At 40.1% G+C, this 7,179-nt stretch overlaps 1 pseudogene; it reads left to right on the top strand.

Moving 5' to 3' along the window:
* The first annotated feature begins 5,093 nt into the window (after positions 1 to 5,093).
* LOC102903146 (large ribosomal subunit protein uL14 pseudogene) lies at positions 5,094 to 5,516 on the top strand (annotated as a pseudogene).
* The last annotated feature ends 1,663 nt before the right edge of the window (positions 5,517 to 7,179 follow it).

Genomic DNA, 7,179 nt, shown 5'->3' with positions numbered 1-7,179 from the left:
TTGGATTCTTAGTAAATGTGACTTTTTTTTAATGCTACCATAAAAATAAGAATTAGATGCGTGCTATAAAACACTAAAATAATATTGCTGGCAAGTGGTGACTTCAAATGAACTTCCAAATGAACTGGATTATAGAGCTGTGAGTTAAGCCTTCCATGTTCACAAGGTAAGCAGTAACAGCAAAGGACGTAAAACAAAAATATCACGGCAGTATATGGGCTTCATAAAGAAGCCAAAATTCTGAGTTCAAATAGGATGGAAGCCACAAATTTCACGACTCACTCTCTCAGAGAAACGGCACCCGCATAACGGGATCGGGGCCGCTAGAACTGGGAGTAGAATGTTTGCATTGTGTGGGGAAGAAAGACAGTTATTGAGTTGCTTAAAAATTGAGCTCATTGCTTGTTTTTATGTTGGTCTTCTAGTATCTTCGATTTGCACCTTTAGTAGTAAAAAGTAGTAAACTAAAAGTTAGTTTTATTTCAATTCCTGAGATATGCCATTCCTCAATGGTTGTACTACTGTAGTTTTCGTTCATGGTAACTCAACGGATCAACTTGGAAAGTAGGTACACACACAGGAAAGGTATATAAAATTTGTAAATGAGGAGCATAAATATGGTAATACACATGATGTATGCTACCAGCACAGCCTGGGCTACAATGATATGGTTGAGCTTCAACTCAAAAATATCTCACCACTATTTCTGGAAGCCAAAAGCAGAATCTCTCCAATGACACTGCAAAGTAACAGTTGTAAGTACAATGCTAAATCGTTACAATAGATGACGGCATTTCACATCTGTGAGACAGAAACAGCTCTTAAGCAATTTAAGTTAAATTTAATAGTGAACAGAGGGTGATGTTTAAGAGGACCCTATGTTTATTTTTGAATGATCACTGCTACTTTTAAAACTGAAGACAAAATTTAGAAAACAGCCAGCCTAGCTTCATTCTCATTTTTTGCAAAGAGAGCACAGCTCATCATTAGTCAAAAGTAAAGGGATTTCACTTTATCCTCGGGTGTGAAGTCTCATCTTTCCAGCTCCCTGCATTAACAATTTCCACCATCAAAACTCGTTCCAACTGAGTAGGTAGTAATAACCCAAATTGAGTAGTTAGGACCCATTTTCTCTCTTTGCCCTACAGACACAGGGGAGAGAAATTTCTGTGTCACCAAGTTAAAGAAAAAGGTTTGATGCTTGTCAATATGGAACACTACAGTGCTAGATTAAACATCAGCATGCCTCTTAAGAATGAGCAGCTAAGCTTGGAAGCAAGAACAAAGAAAATCCTTTAAGGTCAAAACAAATTTAAAAATAAGATCCCTGGGAGATAAAAAGACAATGAAATAAGTGGTTGAACAGGCATGTCCCCTAGTCGCAAGAGACCTTGAACTGTGGCTTCTGTTCTGAGTAGGGTCTGGGGTCTTTGCAAGCAACCATAGCCTGGAAGGCTATTGTAACAACAATAGCAAGATAAAATAGATGAATGGAAAGATACCACATAGACACAGACAAATGTATTCTCCACTTTAGTTATCCATGGAAGAAAAGAAGGTAACATAGTCCTGAGAGTTTGGGGCCAGAAAAATTAAGATGCTCAGAGAATTTATGTGAACTTGGAACCTGAAGGATCATTGATTTTGCATCCCTGAAGACCACCAATCAATTTCATTTTTGATTAAACAATACACACAAGGAGTAAAAAAACACAAAACACGAGTGAACTGGTTGATGATTTTCACATACTGAACAAAATGAAAACAGCCAGCTGGAAGCCTTTCAGGGGCAACTCCTAACCTCTGTACCCCTCAAAGGCTTGTCATTAGCTGTCAAAGAAAAAAGTTTGTGACTTTGCTTTTTAAATTTTATATTCTTTGGCAATTTCGTACATGGATACAATATATTTAGATAACGTCTACCCCTTCTAACTCTTCCCAGATCCCCATGCACCACCACCACCACCTCTTCCTCCTCCTTTCTGCTCTTCCTCTCCTCCACCTCCTCCTTTTTCTTCTTTCTTTCTTTTCCCTTCTCCTTCCCTAATCACTGAAATCAATTAGTACTAGCCACATGTATATGAGTCCATATGTGTATAGTTGTGTACTGGAGCATGGACAACCTACCATGGACCATGCCCATAAGGATAACTGCCTCTTCTCCCCCTTTGCAGCCCATTCCTTCCAAAAGCTCCTCAGTTAGGGTTGGGACCTAAGGATTTGCTCCACAACCTATGGTGTGGTATTATTAACTGGGTTGATAGAGCAGATCTTACACAGGCAACCACAGCTCCTATGAGTTCATAAGCATAATGATCCTGTCATGTTCAGAAGACATGACCACTTTTGAAATGTGTTATCAATGAAAGTGTTTTATTAACTCTCTTGAACCAGGCTTCCTCCTCTATATTTTCTTCACTCCATTCATCCAAGTTACTGGTATCTGTTCTCATTTTCCTCTAAGTAAACATATCATAAATTCTTTGTTCATTGTACTGTTGATTTGGGTTAGTTTCAGGTATGGATCATGTGTCTATGCTTTGATGAGTGCATTCATACTTATCTTTCCATTCATGAAAGGGACTGATGGGTCATGGGAAACACAAACAACTTTGTAAGTTAGTGCTCATACCAGTGTACTCTCAGTCCACAAGGTATAGGAGTTCACCTCATTCTACAGCCTAGCTAAAGCCAAGTACTTTTCAACTGTTCTCCGTTAGTTGTTTTGGTAAATAGCTGATATTTTCCATTTTAAGCTATAATCCTGCTTAATAGGGCATCCAGATATCTGGAAGAGGCAAATCAAATGCTTCCTGAAGAAACGTGCTCTCAACTCAAGCAAATAAGCAGAAGAAAAGTAAAAGAATTTTTTTGTGTGTGCCAAAGTATTATCAGAGAAAAAAAAATCATGTTATGAACAGCAATGGGTTGGTAAATTGGAACTGTGAGGGGTGGAAACCAACCTGGATTGCGGCATTTACTAATTCCCACAGTGTAAATGCTACTGTTGGCAAGCTACCAAGAGGACTTCTCTGAACACAGATGTGAGAAGAAATGTGAGCTCTCAGGAGCCCTGTGAAGTGGCTCCAGATCACATGTAGCAATGCCAATGGTCAATGTGCTCAACAGTTTCTCCCAGGAAAAGCTACATGAAATCACCAAATTCCCCCTTGTAGTGGATATGACGGTTAGTCTTCGTTGTCAATGGACTATGAAATGAGAGATACTCGGGAACTAGAAAAGCATAGTTCTGGACATGTCCGCAACGGTGTTTCCAGAGACAACTAACTTGTAGAATAGCTGGAAGGGAAACAGTACAAATGCCCATGGCACCCTCCAATGCACGGGAGCCTGGTAGAATTAAAGTACAAACGAGAAAGCAAGCACCATCCTTCCCGAGCAAGTGAATCCATCACTTAAGGGCCCGAGATTGTGGTGCCTTCATACTTTTAAGGTGAATTCACACCAGCAACTTCCTGGAAGCTGTCAGTCCTTCAGCCTCACACTGGTGGGACACCCGTGGTTTGTTCTGAGGCTTCTAGTTTCTTGAACTGAGTAGTAACTGAGTGGGTCTCTGATTGCTGACCTTGTAAGCAGCCATTGTTGCACTAACCAGCCTCCAACTTTATAAACAAGTCTGATGAATCCAGACGTGTGTGTGTGTGTGTGTGTGTGTGTGTGTGTGTGTGTGTGTCTGCATGTGTGTTCTTTTCCTCTAGAGAACCTCTGACCATGTGGATTCCTTCCTCTGGGATCTGAGGGCTAGCCATCAGTCTAATCGGGCACAGTTACAAAATATCAGCCATGAAGACAAAGTGAAGTGAACTGCCATTACCCAAATTACCTTTCTTCATCACAACTCAATAAAGATAGGAACCGGTAACAACAGAAAGGATCGAAATCACAGCCATTTCAAAATTGTGAACTGATAGGATTTCTCCTGAATGGCTGCTTCTGCTCCATAAGAACAAAGTTTACTAAATATCAGACCTGAACAAAATGTAATGCTACTGTGCACGTAATTGATGCTTCTCTGGTGGGGGATGCTGGGGATCAAACTAGCTGCATGTACCTACCACTTAACTACACCATCCCTCTCATCCAAAATTCCACTGTTTTGACCCCTTGGTGGCTTTGTATGAGTGTATTGATATGCCTACATGTTTTTATATAATATGATGGACCTTTAGATGATGATTCATCCATTTAACATGAATATTTCTCAAGACAAAATGTATGTAAATTACTGTTTTGAGCTGGAAGCCTTGGTATTGATTTTAGAAAAGAGAGTGAGAACAAAGCATATAACACTGGATAAAAGAAGCTATTTTCCTAGGAGACATCCTACCACTACTATTTTGCTAATGAGCATGGTATTAAACTATCCTCTGAATGTTTATCTTTATACTCATAGACTAATGTAGCTCTCAATGCTTATCAGACAAGTTTCTTTATGTTATGGTGATGATTAATACAGAGGCTCATATCTGGTCAAAGTGCAGAGAATAATAGACTATGGAAGTGTTCAGCCTTAAGTAGGCTATCTATATCACCTCCCCTCCTCCCAAGTCTAGGGATCATCACAGTAGAGAGTAGAAAGATCATAATAGCCCAAGGTTATAGGGGACCATGTGAAATAAAGATCTGGGGACACAACAGAGCCACAGCACATAGGAGCTCACAGTGCCTGTGGCTGCATGTACAAGATCTGAACAAGATAGCCACATCTCCAACATGGATTGGGGGTGTAGTGGGGCAGTGTAGTCCCACCCTTAGTTGATGAGCTGTTAGCAGGTGACAGATACTCAGGGAGGAAGGGTTGATTTTTCTTCAGGGAAGTGGCCACTGGTAGACTGTCCATTGCTCAGCAAATAGCCTTACACACTTACACCCATGTACTAATAGCACTAAATGGACTCAGTGTGTTAAAAAGAGAATGCATGAGGTTGGAATGAAGAAGTGATGAGGGAGTATGGGAAGATTTGGAAGAGAGAATGGGGTATAGATGTATTATAAAACATTGTATACAAGTATGAAATTCTCAAAAAATAGAGTGTGGAGCTTTTTTTTCTGACTCTTTCCAGGCGTTCAAGATGTCGAAGCGAGGATGCAGTGGGTCCTCTAGAGCGAAATTCCAGATTTCCCTGGGTCTTCTGGTAGGAGCTGTGATCAACTGTGCTGCCAATACAGGAGCCCAAAATTTGCATATCATCTCTGTGAAGGGAATCAAGGGATGACTGAACAGACTTCCTGCTGCTGGTGTGGGCGACATGGTGATGGCCACAGTTAAGAAAGGCAAACCAGAACTAAGAAAAAAGGTCCATCCAGCAGTGGTAATTTGACAATGGAAGTCATATTAAAGAAAAGATGGGGTGTTTCTTTATTTTGAAGACAATGCAGGAGTCATAGTAAACAATAAAGGCGAGATGAAAGGTTCTGTTATCACAGATCCAGTCACAAAGGAATGTGCAGACTTGTAGCCCAGGATTGCATCCAATGCAGACAGCATTGCATGATTCTCCAGTGTATCTGTAAAATATATTCATTAAAAAGTCAAAAAAAAAAAGGAAAGAAAGAAAGAGTGTGGGAGGCCAGCTTAGAGACCAGCTCCCATATTTTACCCCAGGTGCTCTTGAGGAGTGAGGGATAAGAGATTTAGATAGAAGGATAGAGGGGAGGGAAACAGATAGAAACACAGGAGAGCCTCAGGAGGGCCTGGATCCTTATCCATCAGCCCCTTCTATCTCTTCTAAAGGGCTGTTTATAGGAATGCCAAGGGGTGGAGCAAAAGACCTCCCTCCCCCAGCACAGCCAAGTGTGGACCCTTCCAATCACCTAGTAATCACACATGTGATCAAGCATTCCTCTAATGCAGTCCTGCTGGATAAAAGCAAGCTCAGATCTCACTAGGAAACCTTTATGGGCCTCCACAAAAGAGGAACTTTTTGCTCAATTCTCCTCACTTCTATGTTCTATTATAATTTTCCCCATGTTGTTAGTAAAAGTAGTTCTATTTTCTCAGATGCACCCTATAAATTGTTTTGTTGCAATATACTCCCTAGAAAGATTAAACTGTATAGTTAAGTTCATGGCTCCCACCTAATCACAGGAAAATTAAAATTACAACTTCTCTAAACATGTCACCTTTTTTTTTTTTTTTTTGGTTTTTCGAGACAGGGTTTCTCTGTGTAGCTTTGCACCTTTCCTGGGACTCACTTGGTAGCCCAGGCTGGCCTCAAACTCACAGAGATCCTCCTGGCTCTGCCTCCCGAGTGCTGGGATTAAAGGCGTGCGCCACCACCGCCCGGCTAACATGTCACCTTTTTTAGTTCAAGTAATTCAGTTGTCTCATTCCTCAAGGTCCAATATCTTCATTCATTTTTTCATTTCATACATATTGAAATGATATGAACTATGTGCTGGGTAAACCTGGCCATTGAAGATACAATAAGAAATCTAGGGACTGGAGAGATGGCTAGGTCATTTTAGAGTCCTGGCTGCTCTCCCGGAGGACCAGGATTTGATTCCCAGCACCCACATGGTAGCTCACAACTGTCTCTGATTCCAATCCCAGGGGTCTGATGTCCTCTTCTACACTCCTTGGGCACTGCATACACATTGTGCACACACAATCATTCAGGAAAAATACCTGTACAGTAGAATAAATAAATAAATATTCTTCTAAAAAAAAAAAGATACCGTAATTCTAACTATCAGTTTACTTTGTCGTAAGAAAACACACACATATATTCATAATGCATTAAATAAATATTAATCTAATTAACAAAATAAACATACAACATGTGTCCATAAAATTCATTTCTTTTCATGAAAGTATACAATGTAAAAAAACAGTGTGTGCATTCTATTAAAATTGGTCCCAAATCTGTATTTACACAGAACTAACGAAGTGTCTTTGTATAAAACAACCGATCCCTTCAGTTTCAAAATACAACTTAGGCCAGAATAAAGCGGAAATCTCCACTAGCTTAGAACAAGTGGAGAAAATGTTTCCTTCAAAGAACATACATTACAACAGCTTTTGAAATATGATCAGCTAACCTTTATAACTAAAAATGAAGTGCCCGGAAAAAAACAAATGATCCATTCTACTCAGAAATGGACTGTGCCTTTGTGACAGTTGTTAGTCGGTGGTATAATCCCTCTAGAAAAAAAAAA

This window comes from Peromyscus maniculatus, chromosome 17 (genome assembly GCF_049852395.1).
Source record: "Peromyscus maniculatus bairdii isolate BWxNUB_F1_BW_parent chromosome 17, HU_Pman_BW_mat_3.1, whole genome shotgun sequence".
In the NCBI taxonomy this organism is placed as follows: Eukaryota; Metazoa; Chordata; class Mammalia; order Rodentia; family Cricetidae; genus Peromyscus; species Peromyscus maniculatus.
The sequence above is the reverse complement of the archived record's forward strand: the minus strand, read 5'-3'. Positions and strand labels throughout refer to the sequence as shown.